The following is a 16105-nucleotide window of genomic DNA, read 5'->3' as shown; positions in this document are numbered from 1 at the left end:
GTTCTCACAGATACCTGATGGACCAACCCACACTAAGGTTTGGTTTTATTTATTCTTATTGTAAAACCAATCAAGCTTATGGTCATAACAAGTCAGCCCCCAATCCCACCTTTCAGTGGTAACCATTGTCTTTTACCTTTTTTTAATCTCTACACCCAACATGGGGCTTGAACATACAACCCCAAGATCAAGAGTCACATGTTCTACTGACTGAGCCAGCCAGGTGCCCCTGTCTTTTACCTATTTTTATTTGGTTCCTTTTATTACTTCCATAACTCTAAATAACATTTCTGTAATACTATTTCTTCATTTCATGTGAACTCCTTAAATTTTAATTCTTTACTTGTACTGAAATTGCATTTATATAACCTAAAAAGTCAAATAATACTACAAAGCTTAAATGAAAAGTAGTAGACTTTGAGCATCCTGTTTTGTTCTGTCTCTCTGTGTCTCTTACACCCAGGCTCACAAGCAACTTCTTTCAACTTTTTTTATCTCTTTCTTTAATTATTTCTATTCATAATTTGAAATAATATGCTTTTACTGTTATTTTTATTATTCCATTTTAGATGTTTATGTCACCTTTTTATTACGAAAATCTAGATTCAGCTCCTATATGTTACTTATCCACATTCCTTTTTTTAAAAAAAACAAATTTTATTTTTAAGTAATTCTTCCACCTAGCATGGGGCTCAAGATCAAAAGTCTCATGCTCTACTGATCGAGCCAGTGAGGTGCCCCTCCCCACATCCCTTTTTACCCACCTTCAATTTTTGGTCAAATCATTTGACCATTATTTTAAATATTACCATCCAAATATTGTTCATAACTAAGCTGCATAGTATTGTTTAGTTTTCTATTTCCTGTTATAATCATTTCATGAACTCTTCAACAGTACAGAAGTCCTTTCCTTATGAGCCAACATACCAGGTGAGCTCTGAGTTCTGGCTTGATCTCCTTCTGCCTCTGTCTGGTAGATCACTCTTCAGACGTTCTGCACGGTGATAGCTTAGAATTTTACTAATACTTATCCTATGTTTTTCCTTTGTCTCTTCCCTTGTGTTGAATCTCTTGTTTCCTGGAGCCTACATCTTCTATTTCTTGGGGTTTTTTTTCTCATTTTAGTGTAGTTATCATTGATAGCATCTTTAAAATTTTTTTTTAATTTAAATTCAATTAATTCACATATAATATATTATTAGTGAGAGGTAGAGGTCAGTGATTCATCAGTCTTATATAATACCCAGTGCTCATTACATCACGTGCCCTCCTTAATGCCCGTCACCAAGTTACCCCATCCCCCCACCCCTCGCCCCTCCAGCAACCCTCAGTTTGTTCCTATGATTAAGAGGAACTCTTAATCTCTTATAGTTTATCTCCCTCTCTGATTTTGTCCTCTCTTCCCCTTTAATCCTCTATTTTGTTCCTTAAATATGAGTGAGATCATATGATAATTGTCTTTCTCTGATTGACTTCTTTCACTTAGCATAATACCCACTAGTTCTATCCACGTCAGTGCAAATGGAAAGATTTCATTTTTTTGATAGCTGAGTGGTATTCCATTATATATATATATTATATTTATATATATATTTATATTTTTGTGTATTTATAAATATATATATATATATATCACATCTTCTTTATCCATTTATATGTTGAGGGACATCTGTACTCTTTCCATACTTTGGCAATTGTGGACATTGATGCTATAAACATTGGGGTGCAGGTGCCCCTTCGGATCACTACATTTGTATCTTTGGGATAAATACCTAGTAGTGGGGGCGCCTGGGTGGCACAGCGGTTAAGCGTCTGCCCTCGGCTCAGGGCGTGATCCCGGCGTTGTGGGATCTTGCCCCACATCAGGCTCCTCCACTATGAGCCTGCTTCTTCCTCTCCCACTCCCCCTGCTTGTGTTCCCTCTCTCGCTGGCTGTCTCTATCTCTGTCAAATAAATAAATAAAATCTTTAAAAAAAAATACCTAGTAGTGAAATTACTGGATCACCAGGTAGCTGTATTTTCAACTTTTTGAGGAACCTTAATACTGTTTTCCAGAATGGCTGCACCAGTTTGCATTCCTACCAGCAGTGTAAGAGGGTTCATCTTTCTTTGCATCCTCGCCAACATTTGTTGTTTCTGGACTTGTTAATTTTAGCCATTCTGACTGGTGTGAGGTGGTATCTCACTGTGGTTTTGATTTGTATTTCCCTGGTGCTGAGTGATGTGGAGCATTTTTTCATGCGTCTGTTGGCCATTTGTATGCCTTTTTTGGAGCAGTGTCTGTTCATGTCTTCCACTAATTTCTTGATTGGATTATTTGTTCTTTGGGTGTTGAGTTTGGTAAGTTCTTTGTAGATTTCGGATACTAGTCCTTTATCTGATAAATCATTTGCAAATACCTTCTCTCATTCCATCGGTTGTCTTTTGGTTTCGTTGACTGTTTGCTTAGCTGTGCCTTTGGAGACGTGTCTAGCAAGAGGTTGCTGCAGCCAAGGTCCTTGCTGCCTGTGTTCTCCTCTAGGATTTTGATGAATTCTTGTCTCATGTTTAGGTCTTTCATCCATTTGAGTCTATATTTGTGTATGGTGTAAGGAAATGGTCCAGTTTCATTCTTCTGTATGTGGCTGTCCAATTTTCCCACCATTTGTTGATGAGACTGTCTTTTTTCCATTCCTAGGTATCTTATGGTTTTTGGTGCAATTATAAATGGAATCCACTCCTTAATTTCTCTTTCTTCTGTCTCATTGTTAGTATATAAAAATGCACCTGATTTCTGTGCATTGATTTTATATCCTGCCACTTTGCTGAGTTCCTGTATGAGTTCTACCAATTTTGGGATAGAGACTTCTGGGTTTTCCATATAGAGTATCATGTCATCTGGGAAGAATGAGAGTTTTACTTCTTCATTGCTGATTCGTATGCCTTTTATTTCCTTTTGTTATCTAAATGCTAAGGCTAGGACTTCTAGTAGTACTATGTTGTACAGAAGTAGTGATAGTGGACACCTGTGTAGTGTTCCTGACCTTAGGAGAAAGGCTCTCAGTTTTTCACCATTGAGAATGATATTCACTGTGGGCTTTTTGTATATGGCTTTTATGATATTGAGGTATGTTCCCTCTATCCCTGCACTGTGAAGAGTTTTAATCAAGAAAGGATGCTGTACCTTGTCAAATGCCTTTTCTGCATCTATTGAGAGGATCATATGGTTCCTGTCCTTTCTTTTATTAATGTAGTGTACCAAATTGATTTGCGGGTGTTGAACTGCCCTTGCAGCCCAGGAATAAATCCTGCTTGGTAGAGGTCAATAATCCTTTTAATGTACCATTGGATCCTATTGGCTAGTATCTTGGCGAGAATTTGGCATCCATGTTCATCAGGGATATCGGTCTATAATTCTCCTTTTTGGTGGAGTCTTTGTCTTGTTTTAAGGTAATGCTGGCCTCATAGTAAGAGTTTGGAAGTTTTCCTTCCATTTCTATTTTTTGAAACAGCTTCAGAAGAATAGGTATTCATTCTTCTTTAAATGTTTGGTAGAATTCCCTTGGGAAGCCATCCAGCCCTAGACTCTTGTTGGGAGATTTTTGATGACTGCTTCAGTTTCCTTGCTGGTTATGGGTCTGTTCAGGATTTCTACTTCTTCCTGTTTCAGTTTTAGTAGTTGATATGTTTCTAGGAATGCATCCATTTCTTCCAGATTGACTAATTTGTTGGCATATAGTTGCTCGTAATATGTTCTTATGATTGTTTGTATTTCTGCAGTGTTGGTTGTGATCTCTCCTCTTTCATTCATGATTTTATTTATTTGGGTCCTTTCTCTTTCCTTTTTGATAAGACAGGCTGGGGGTTTATCAATCTTATTAATTCTTTCAAAGAACCAGCTCCTAGTTCCGTTGATCTGTTTTACTGTTCTTTTGGTTTCTATTTCATTGATTTCTGCTCTGATCTTTATTAATTCTCTTCTCTGGCTGCATGTAGGCTTTATTTGCTGTTCTTTCTCCAGCTCCTTTAGGTGTAAGGTTAGGTTGTGTATTTGACACCTTTCTTGTTTCTTGAGAAAGGCTTGTATGGCTATATACTTCCCTCTTAGGACTGCCTTTGCTGCATCTCAAAGGTTTTGAGCAGTTGTGTTTTCATTTTCATTTGTTTCCATGAGTTTTTAAAATTCTTATTTAATTTTCTGGTTGACCCATTCATTCTTTAGTAGGATACCCTTTAGCCTCCATGTATTTGAGTTCTTTCCAAATTTTCTCTTGGAATTGAATTCCAGTTTCAAAGCACTGTGGTCCAAAAATATGCAGGAAATGATCACAATCTTCTGGTGCCAGTTGGGACCTGATTTGTGATCCAGCATGTGATCTATTCTGAAGAATGTTCCATGTGCATTCAAGAAGAATGTGTATTCTAATGCTTTAGGATGGAATGCTCTGAATATATCTGTGAAGTCCATCTAGTTTAGTGTGTTATTCAAAGCCCTTGTTTCCTTGTTGATCTTCTGCTTAGATGATCTGTCCATTGCAGTGAGTGGGGTGTTAAAGTCCCCTACTATTATTGCATTATCATCAATGTGTTTCTTTAATTTTTGTTATTAGTTGGTTTATATAATTGGCTGCTCCCATGTTAGGGGCATAAATATTTACAATTGTTAGATCTTGTTGTGTAGACCCTTTAAGTATGATATAGTGTCCTTCCTCATCTCTTATTACAGTCTTTGGTTTAAAATCTAATTTGTCTAATCAAATGATTGCCACCCCAGCTTTTTTTTTGATGTCCATTAGAATGATAAATGGTTTTCCACCCCTTACTTTCAGTCTGGAGGTGTCTTTGGGTCTAAAATAAGTCTGTTGCAGACAGCATATAGATGGGCCTTGCTTTTTTTTTTTTTTTTTTAATCCAACCTGATACCCTTTGTCTTTTGATTGGGGCATTTAGCCCTTTACATTCAGAGTAAATGTTGAAAAATATGAATTTAATACCATTGTATTACCTGTTGAGTCCCTGTTTTGTATATTGTGTTTGTTCCTTGCTGATATATGTTACTTTTGGGCTCTCTAATTACTTAGAGGATCCCTTTCAATACTTCTTGCAGGGCTGGTTTGGTGATCACAAATTCTTTAGTCCCAGTAGTTTATTTTTGCTTTTGTTTTGCTGGCCTCCAGAGATGTGTCTAACAAAAGGTTGCTGCAGCCAAGGTCACAGAGGTTGCTGCCTGTGTTCTCCTCTAGGATTTTGATGGATTCCTGTCTCATATTAGGTCTTTCATCCATTTTGAATTTATTTTTGTGTATGGTGTAAGAAAGTGGTTCAGTTTCTTTCTTTCTTTCTTTCTTTTTTTTTTTTTTTTTTTTTTTTGCATGTTGCTGTCCACTCATCTCTACACGATTTGTTGAAGAGACATTCTCTTTCCCATTAGATATTCTTTCCTGCTTTGTCAAAGATTAATTGACCATATAACTGTGGGTTCATTTCTGGGTTTTCTATTGTCTTCTGTTGATCTATGTGTCTGTTTTTGTGCCAGAACCATACTGTTTGATTGCTACAGCTTTGTAATATAACTTGAAGTTGGAATTGTGATGCCTTCAGCTTTGTTTTTCTTTTTCAAGGTTGCTTTGGCTATTCAGGGTCTTTTGTGGTTCCATACAAATTTTAAGGTTGTTTGTTCTAGCTCTGTGAAAAATGTTTTTGGTATTTTAAAAGGGATTGCATTAAATGTGTAGATTGCTTTGGGTAGTATAGATATTTTAACAGTATATGTTTTTCCAATCCATGAGCACAGATTGTCTTTCCATTTATTTGTGTTATCTTCATTTTCTTCCATTAGTATTTTATAGTTTTAGAGTACAGGCCTTTCACCCATTTGTTTAGGTTTATTCCTAGGTATCTTATTGTTTTTGGTGCAATTATAAATGGGATTGATTCCTTAATTTCTCTTTTTGCTGCTTCGTTATTGGTATATAGAAATGCAACAGATTTCTGTATGTTTATTTTGTATCCTGTGACTTTACTGAATTTGTGTTTCAGTTCTAACATTTTTCAGTGGAGTCTTTCAGGTTTTCTGTGTATAGTATCATGTCATCTGCAAAAAGTGAAAGTTTTACTTCTTCCTTGCCAATTTGGATGCTTTTTATTTCTCTTGTTGTCTGATTGCTGTGGCTAGGACTTCCAGTACTATGTTGAATAAAAGTGGTAAGAGTGGACATCCTTGTCTTGTTCCTGACCATAGAGAAAAAGCTCTGAGTTTTTCCCCAGTGAGAATGATATTAGCTGTGGGTTTTACATATGGCCTTTATAATGTTGAGGTATGTTTCCTCTAAGTCTACTTTGCTGAGGGTTTTTTTCATGAATGGATGTTTTACTTCATCATTTGCTTTTTCTGTGTCTGTTGAAATGATTATATGGTTCTTATCCTTTCTTTTATTAATGTGGTGTATCACATTGATTGATTTGTGAATATTAAACCACCTTTGCAACGTAGGAATAAATCCCACTTGAACATGGTGAATGTTTTTTTAATGTATTGTTGGATTCAGTTTGCTAGTATTTTGTTGAGAATTTTTGCATCTATATTCCTTAGGGATATTGGCCCATAGTTCTCTATTTTAGTGGTGTCTTTATGTGGTTTTGGTATCAGGGTAATGCTGGTCTCATAGAATGAATTTGGAAGTTTTCGTTCCTTTTCTATTTTTTGGAATAATTTGAGAAGAATAGGTCTTAACTCAAGAACTTAGCTTTTTAGTCCAAAAAAAAAAAATAGATGCTGGTGGAGAGTTTTGAGCAGATGTGTGACTGCTCTGACTTTCCTTAGCAGGGTAAATAATGGCCTAAGGGCAGAGTAGGACACACATTTAGAATGCTATTGCAGTAATTCAGATGAGAAATAATAGTGGCTTGGACCAGAGTGAGTGCTAGTAGTAGAAATATAAAAAATGGTCAAATCCTGGGTGTATTTTAAATGTAGAACTAACAGTATTTGCTGACTTACTAGATGTGGAGTGTGAAAGAGAGAAGTCAAGCATGACTGTAATGTTTTTTGACCTTCAAAAATAGAAAAAAGGAGTTGCCCTTAAGTGAGGTAGGAAAGTCTGTGGGAGGAACATGTTGGAGGGTATATATCAATAGCTCAGTTTTGGTCATATTGAATTTGAGATACCAAGTGAAGATGACAAATAGAGAATCTGGGGAGAAGTCCAAGCTGAGATGTAAACATAAGACTCTTCAGTATACTGATGGTATTTAAAGTCATCACTTTAGGGAATGTAGTAGATGCAAAGTCAAGGAGTTCTGAGGCACTGCAACAGGTGGAGGTTGAGGAGATGAAAAGGAATTGGTAGAAAAGACAGAAAAGGAGCAGTCAGAAAGTTAAGAGGAAAACTAGGTGAATGTCACACCCTGCAAGTCAAGTGAAGAAGTGTCTCAAGGAGGAGAGAGTGATCATGTGTGTGTCAAATCTTGCTGATAGATCAAAGAAAATGAGGCCCAAGAGTTGATCTTAGATTTGGCATCATGGAGATCATCAGAAACTTCTGGTAGAGAGTGTCAATGTCATAATAGAGATGAAAAAATGATTAGAGTGGGCCCAAGAGAAATAGGCAGAGAGAAACTGGAGATAGCTACAGTGTTGAGAAGGACGTAATAGAAAATAGAGAAGGAAAAAAATAAAACAATGGTGGGAGAAGTAAAGTTAAAAGAAGGTTAGTTTTGTACACACACATAGACAGAGAGAGAGAGAAAGACCTGTCTGTATTCTAATGGAAAATGATGATGTAGAAGGAGAAAATCTGATGATTCGGGGAAAAAGGGAAGAATTGCTGGAGCAATCTCGTTGAGCAGGCAAGGAAGGACAAAAATCTAATGCACAAGAGGAGAAGTTTGCCTTTGCTTGGAGAGCTCATCAAAACTAACAAGAGAAGGTAGGACACTGGCTTCATTATGCAGGTGGGAGGATGTTGTGGTCGTATGAGTATGTGGAAGATCTTTCTTTTAATTGTTTCCCAGTTTTTCTCAGCAAAAGAAAGTGAGGTTGTTAGCTGAAAGTGAGGATGCTGGAAGAGGGTTGGAGTTCAATAAGAGTGGAGATGGCATGAAGTAGTCAGTAAGAGAATGAATCATGGAAATATATCATGAGTAATGTAGCATTGAGAGCCCACTAGGGGTTAGTGTCATTAATTTAAAGTGAAACCATTCAGCATGGTTTTTCTGCTGTCTTATTTAGGGGGGTGGGTACAGAGAGTGAACTTAGAGTTGGATTTAACCAGAGTTGTGGCTTTCTCAAGCAAGGGCAAAGAAGTAAGAAGGGCAAGGGAGATGAGGATACAAGATCTCTTTATCCCCAGGGTTCTAGAATTCCTCAGTGACTGCCCTGGTGGAGTACTTGCAAGCATTATGCTAGGCAATCTGTGGGCTCTTTCAAAGTAGAATGTCATGCTCTTTCATTCTGAGAAGTTCTCTTGTATTTTTTTTTTTTCATATTTATCTCCTCCACTTTGTTATCACTTTCTAAAATTCCTACTAGTTGGATGTTAGACCTCTTATTTTCTTATTTTTTCTCATGTATCTCCTTCTCTGACTTGTTTTCTGAGAAATGTTCTAAAGATTAGTTTCCAACTCTTCTATTGAAAATTTCATTTTCACCATTCTTTTGACTTCCCTAGAGCTTATTCTTAGTCACTAAATATAACTTTTTTATAGCCTTCTCTTTTGCTTCATGTACACAAAAAATACCCTCTCTTTATCTCTGGGGATATTCATTACATGTCCTTAAAATTTTTTTCCCCTCTGTATACTGTCTCTTAATTTTTTTTTTTTTCACTCTCTCCACTGTTGCTGTTTTCTCTAAGTTCCTTCTTTATTTTGGCTTCCATTCGAAATGTTAAAAGTTTCCTTCAAGTATCTGGTAATTCTTGATTGTCTGTTTGTATGTGTATATTATATTGGCCAGGGCTTGTTGATGAATGGGCTGCTCTAAGAGAGATTTGTCAGGGCTATTGAGTTAGAGAGCCTCTAATTACTTTCTCATCTTCTCTTGGAGTCATCCATTTCCTCAGGATTCTTGCAATATCCCAAATGGGAGTATATGTCTAGCCTCCAAAATTCTGGAAGCCAAGAAGGGAAATGGGGGCAGAGAGGTTTGCTAAATCTTGTATCAGTTGGGTGCTTCACTCCTAACCTCAGCTGTTCCTGGTGTCTACAGGTTCAGAACCTCTCTGACTCAAAATTTCTAGATAGGAGTTCTGGTATCCAGTTCTCCATATCAGGAGCTCAGAAGTCTGTTCTGACAAGTAAAAAGCTGAACACGCTGAAAAATCAACAATTCTTCTTTGATGAGAGGGGAGGACATAGGGGCAAATAACTGCTTCCAAGGTTGGAGAGATGGGTGAATACAGGGAAGTAATGACTAGAGCAAAGACTCAGGGATGGAACGGGCTGGGGGAACCAGTGCTGAGGTCAGAAAAGCTGAACTGCAATTGACAAATTCCTGGAGATTCAGTGTGGACAAGTATGAGTGTTAAAAAACTTGGATGTTTATATGAAGTAGATAATTGAGGCTTGACCACTAAATATGTACCTATATTTATCATATAAAAAATTAAAAATAATTTCACAGAACAGCAGTTCTTTATTTCATCTCTTCACATCCTCCAACCCTTCAGAAAATGAATAGCAGATTGTAAATGCTGTTTCTGTTTTCTGAGATTGAGGGAGCTTAGCATGATAGTAAAGCTTCATGACCTGACCAAGAACTATAATCAGGTAAACTATTTTTATGAGGATTTTCCAGATGCTTTCAACGACGGTGGGTGAGGGGGAGAGGCTAGTCTCTATTTAGATGATTTTATTAAATGTTTTCTCAAAAGTCTTTGATTTTTTTCCTTATTTGGAAGAAAGTTTTATTTAATGTTTTGAAACCACTTTATCACTGACCAGTTTTAATGAATGGTTTAGCAATTATGCCACTACTGTCTTTAAAGATTACAAAGATGAAATTGCAAAACTGAAAATATTCTAGTTACCTTTAGAAAGTTTCACTGTAGTCATTACATATCATTATCTTTTCAATCCTTTGAGACGTTATAATTATTCTTCTTAACGGATTGTAACTGATCATTATTTTAATATCGTATGCAAAGTTTTACCATCATTTTAAATGTTGAAATGAGGACAGATTATGGAATGTGTCAGAATTGCATGTGGTCTACAACAACCATGATTAATAGGCACAATATCTTTCTTTAGTTCAAAGTAAGATTGTATTTTAATTTTTAGAAGGAAATCAGGTTTTTTTTTTAAGATTTTATTTATTTATTCAACAGAGATAGAGACAGCCAGCGAGAGAGGGAACACAAGCAGGGGGAGTGGGAGAGGAAGAAGCAGGCTCATAGCGGAGGAGCCTGATGTGGGGCTCGATCCCATAACGCCGGGATCACGCCCTGAGCCGAAGGCAGATGCTTAACCGCTGTGCCACCCAGGAGCCCCAGAAATCAGTTTTTGAATTAACAGTTATAAGAACACCCTGATGAAGATCAGAAGTTGTCATGGTCCTTTTCATATATGAGTTAGGCAAAAAATAAAAATAAAAATATTCTCTTTAAACCTAATAAAATTGTGATGCATTATTCTTGGTGGCAGGAAGAGAGTAAACATAGTCATGGTTAAGGGTACTAAATTTTACCATCTGAAAGACCCAAGATCAAGTCCTGAGTCTGCCTTTTATCAGCCCCACAACCTTGGGAAAGTTGCTTAACCTCTCTGCAGCTCAATCTCTTCATACCAAAATAGAGATGATACGTTCCTCATAGAGTTGTTAGAATTATGTTGAGATAATGTGCATAAAGCATTTAGAACTTGACTGATAGGTATTTGGGAGACAATCAACAAATATTATCTGTCATAGTTATTTTTATGGTGGGCAGTTTGCACCTTTTCAGCCTACATAATTTCTTCCTATTTTATCAACTGTAGTTTTGTTCTCTTTTAGAAACTGAAATTCTAAAACAAAAGAATGTTGTGTAACATCTTGTTCTTTATTCTTACTTGTTCTCTTATTTATTTTAAAAACCAGCACTTAAGTTTTGTAAATGTATTTTCTAGTTTATTATTACAAATATTTAATCAATAAAGAGGTAAATTTCCTTGAATGAGGCAAATTTCCTTGGTATGCCTATTTTCTGATGCCAGTGATTCTATGATGATAAACCATTTAGGGCCATTGTAGAACCCCATTGGGTGAGATGTGGCATGTAAACAAGTCACATAATATAAAATTATTACATCACTAGGTTCATTCAGAAGTCCAAGTAAAATATATTTCTCATTTCATTGATTAACCTATGGTAGGTAGAACAAATAGGACTCTATTTTTCTGACATAAGAAGTCTAGAGATGAACAATTACTGTAGTGATTCAGTGGCTTAGCAAAGTTAGGGCAAATATCTGTGCAATTCTCTCTCTTGAGCACAGGCAAAATGAAATGACTGTGGCAGCCCAGGAATCATGTCCAGGAAGAAAGGGTGATGGCCGGAGAACACATGAGCCACCTCTGGTGCTTTCTTTTTACTTTTTTTTTTTTTATTGTGCTATAATTTATGTGTAGAAAAAATGAACTATGTTAAACATACCAATCAATGAGTGTTGACAAATGTATACACAATACCCAAATGTGATCATCACATAAATCAACACATAGAATTTCTGTCACCCTTAAGTTCCCTCGTGTTTCTTTCCAGCCAGTTACCTCACCATCCCAGAGGCAACCATACTTCTGATTTCTATCAGCAAAAGCTTAGTTTTGCCTTCTTGAATTTCATAAAAATGAAACCACACAATATGTGCACTTGTCTGCATTTTTTCCCTCAACATAATATTTTTGAGATTCTCCCATGTTATATATATTAAGAGATTGGACCTTTTATTGCTGAGTGGTATTCCATTGCCTGTTCCTTTTTAGTCAGAATACCAAAAACTTTCTAAGATACTTTTCTAGTAAATGCCTACTTGCATTTCATGGGTCATATCTGGTCACATGGCCAGTCCTTGTTGCAAGGGAGGCTGGGTAAGTATTTGTCTTTCTAGCGTCTATCATGGGAGGCTACAAAGGAGGATCAGGATGGGAATGGCTTTTGAGTAACTAAACAACAACATCTGCTAAAATGAATTTCACAGTTTTAAATTTTATGATGAAACTTAGGTTTCATTATTTTTATTGAAAAGTGCTGGTTATCGTGTTTGTCTTATTTATATATTATTGTTTGAAATGCACAAAAAATTCCAAGATAAATCTAAGTTTAAATTGGAAAGAAACCACTGAAAAATTTCTTAATAAGAATTAAGAAAATAGTCTTAAATTAAAATAAGGAAATTGTTTAAAAAAGAAAAATAAAAACATGAAATTATGAAATGTGAATTGGAATACTAAAAAATGGTATTGTTCAAAACTGCACTATCCAATAAAATAGCCACTAGCTACACATGGCTATTTAAATTAAAATGAAAAAATTTAGCCCATCACTTGCACTAGCCACATTTGAATACGCAGTAACTACATGCAATAACTACATGGCTACCATATTAGTGCAAATACAGAATATTTTTTCAGTCACTGTGGAAAGTTCTGTAGAACAGCACTGCTCAAGATAGAAATAACAAATAATGATTATTTACCATCATTAGAATAGAATCTTAATTGATTTGGAGAACTATCAAAGAGTGGTGAGTAGTTTTACTACAGAAAGATTTAGTTAATATTTAAGTGAATATTAACACGAGAGAGAGAGAGAAGGAGAGAAGTAAAATATTCATTTTTTTTTTCAACAAATACTTATTGAGCACCCATCATGTGCCAGACTTTGGGAATATAGCAATGAACAAAATAAACAAAATCACTGTTTGGGGGGCACTTCTGGCATGAGATGTGAGAAAGACATAAAATAAATGACACCAGTTAGTGACAGTGTTATGAAAAAAAATGAAACCAGGCAAGGAATGGAGAAAGACATTCTTATAGGGAGTTCAGGAAAGGCCTTCTCTGGTAAGATGATAATTGTGCAGAGACCTGAAGGGTATTAGAAAGTGAGCAATCTGTCTACCTGCAGAAAGACTATTCCAGACATTGGCAATATCAGGTTTGAAGACCCTGAGTTAGATAACTCTTGGTTTTTTTAGGAAAGACCAAGAAGACCAGTGTGACTGGATCAGAGTAAGTAAGGCAGAGAGGGTAGATGAAATCAGAGATGATGTCTGATAGGCCTTATGAGGATTTGGGTTTTTACTCTAATGATATGGAATGCAGTTGAAGGGTTTTGAGCAGAGGAACGACATGATGTCACTTATATTTTATAAGGATCAGTCTGGCTACTGTGTAGAGAATATACTGTGAGAAGGCAAGGGGAGAAACAGAGAGGCTAGTTTTATGACCTTAGCAAAAGTCAAGGTGAGAGATCATAGTGGCTTGAACCAGGGTGGTACTTGTGGAAGTGGAGACAATTGGCAGGAATATGGATATATTTGAACACAATTTACATTGGACTGAATAAGAATCATGAGAGAAAGAGATGGGACAAGAGTGACTCCAACATTATTGGTCTGAAGAACTCCTAAAGTAGGATAACCAATTACCGGGAGACAGAAAACTATTGGAACAGCAGGTTTGGGACATATCTAAATGTGTATTGCATATTCAAGTAGGATTATCAAATAAGTAATTAGATATCTGAAGTTGGAGTTCAAGAGAGAGTCCAGGCTATAACTATAAGTAGGCAGCATATAGGTGGTATTTTAAGCAACAGCACCAGGTCAGATGGCCAAAGTAGTGAGCTGAAATAGAGGAAAGATCTGAGGACTGACCTTGGGCACTGCAACATTTAGAGGTCAGAAAAATAAGAAGGAACCAGACCTGAACGTTGGATTTGCCAACATGTTGGCCACTGGTGACCTCAACAAGAGCAGTTTGGGTAGAGTTGTGGGGATGAAAGCCTGCCCCCCACCTCTAGCCCCAGTAGTACAAAGGGTCTTAGGGAAGAACAGCTTCCACTTAAGAGGACGGCAGGGAAAGCAGTGCAGTAGGGGAGAGTGAGTTTCAGGAGATCAAGAAGTGAAAGGAAAAGATCAGAGAAGAGGTTTCAGATATTTGGGATTTTGCTGACTACACTTGGTGAGTTCTAAAGGTTACACTGGGAAGGTTTGATTTGAGAGATGAAAGAGAAATAGGGAAGGGAAGCAAAAGATAGGGATTGTATTACAGAACATGTAAAAAGTTCTCTTGATTTTTAGTTTAAAAAAAAGTGGAGGGGCGCCTGGGTGGCTCAGTCGTTAAGCGTCTGCCTTCGGCTCAGGGCATGATCCCGGCGTTGTGGGATCGAGCCCCACATCAGGCTCCTCCGCTGGGAGCCTGCTTCTTCCTCTCCCACTCCCCCTGCTTGTGTTCCCTCTCTCGCTGCCTGTCTCTCTCTCTGTGTCAAATAAATAATTAAAATCTTTAAAAAAAAAATAAAAAATAAAAAATAAAAAAAAGTGGAGAATGGAAGCCATTAGCAGGATGATTCAGTCATTTGCTCTGTTCAAGCCTTCTAGATTATTGCATTAATTCTCATTTAGGTTGTATTAGGCAGATACAACTTTCATAAATTATCAAAGATGAAACATACAAAATTAAAGGGAGGCAATCAAAACTGTATATAGGCTCTGTAGATTTGTTGTTTCCTCTACTTTCTCATCTCTAGTTCCTAGGGGCTCCTATATGATTGCTACAATAATTTGGATTAAAATATATAGAACAAAAAATATCACAACAAATTTATTGGAAACCAATACATGTTTTTCATTAACAACAGGTAATTGGAAGAAAAGCAATCATAAAAAGTACAGCAATGCTGATAATAGAGTGTGTGATCTGTTTCCAGTTTTATGTCTGCACACCTAAGTGGTTTTTTTGTTATTATTATTGACTCCGTTGGTCAGTCCAGGCAGGATTGAATTTCATTGATATGCAAATAAATATTCCCTATTCCATAAGAGTGCAAAACTAATCAGACATACATACCAGAAATGAGGACAATTTTGTGAAATCATTACTTATACCAATAGAGAGAGCATAACATGCTTAAAAATACATTTATACAAATGAGTTGTATATCTTATATTATTAGGCTTCTTTAGAGCTATTCAGGTCACAAGTATCTCTATAAGTAAAATGAAAATCGAATATCGATTGGCAGCATGCTTAATCAAAGACTTTATAACCAATGCTAAATCATCATGCTAAACATACTGTTTTTATATATAAAGGTTGGGAGCTGGAAATGTTTACCGGTAATCTCCTCTAACAGCCAAAATAAATGCCTTTTGAGTTATAAATACATTCTTTGAACACCACCTTTATTAGATTTTCACTGATGAGGATGTGTTTTACCAATTAGGGATGTTTGAAATGTTAAGTACAGTTTTAATTTGCATTTGTCTTATTATGAGCTAGATCCAGCATTTTTCCATACACTAAAGTAATATTTACATTTCTTTTTCTGTGAACTATTAATATATTTGTCTGTTTTTCAAACCTAGATTATTTAGATGATCTTCCCGTATTAAAATTATATCATATGCACATTTCCCCAAATTTAAATTCTATAGCAAAAGCTATAATTAAAATGGTAAGAAAGAAATGGTAATTTCATATCTGTGTCGGTATGTATTTGGCATTATTTATGTAATAGAAGGTGTTTTAGTTTGTTTGGGTTGTGCTAACATAATACCATGAACTGGGTGGTTTATAAACAAGAGAAATGTATTTCTCACAGTTCTGAAGGCTTGAAGTCTGAGATCAGCATGGCTGGGTTCTGGTGAGAACTTTCTTCTGGGTTGCAGACTGCCAACTTCTCATTGTACTCTCAAATGGCAAGAAACAAGGAGGGAACTTTCCAAGATTTTTTTTATAATGGCACTACTCCCATTCATGAGGGCTCTACTGTTGAGATCTAATCACCTATAAAAGGCTTTACCTTCTAATACCATAACAAGGGTAAGATTTCTACATATGGATAGGGGGAGCAAACATTCAGTATATAGCATTAGGCTTGTCCTCAGACTATCTGTGTCAATGTGAGCATCCTGTTAAAT

Source organism: Ursus maritimus, unplaced genomic scaffold, assembly GCF_017311325.1.
Source record: "Ursus maritimus isolate PB19 unplaced genomic scaffold, ASM1731132v1 scaffold_3, whole genome shotgun sequence".
Lineage (NCBI taxonomy): Eukaryota > Metazoa > Chordata > Mammalia > Carnivora > Ursidae > Ursus > Ursus maritimus.
Note: the sequence above shows the minus strand (reverse complement) of the source record.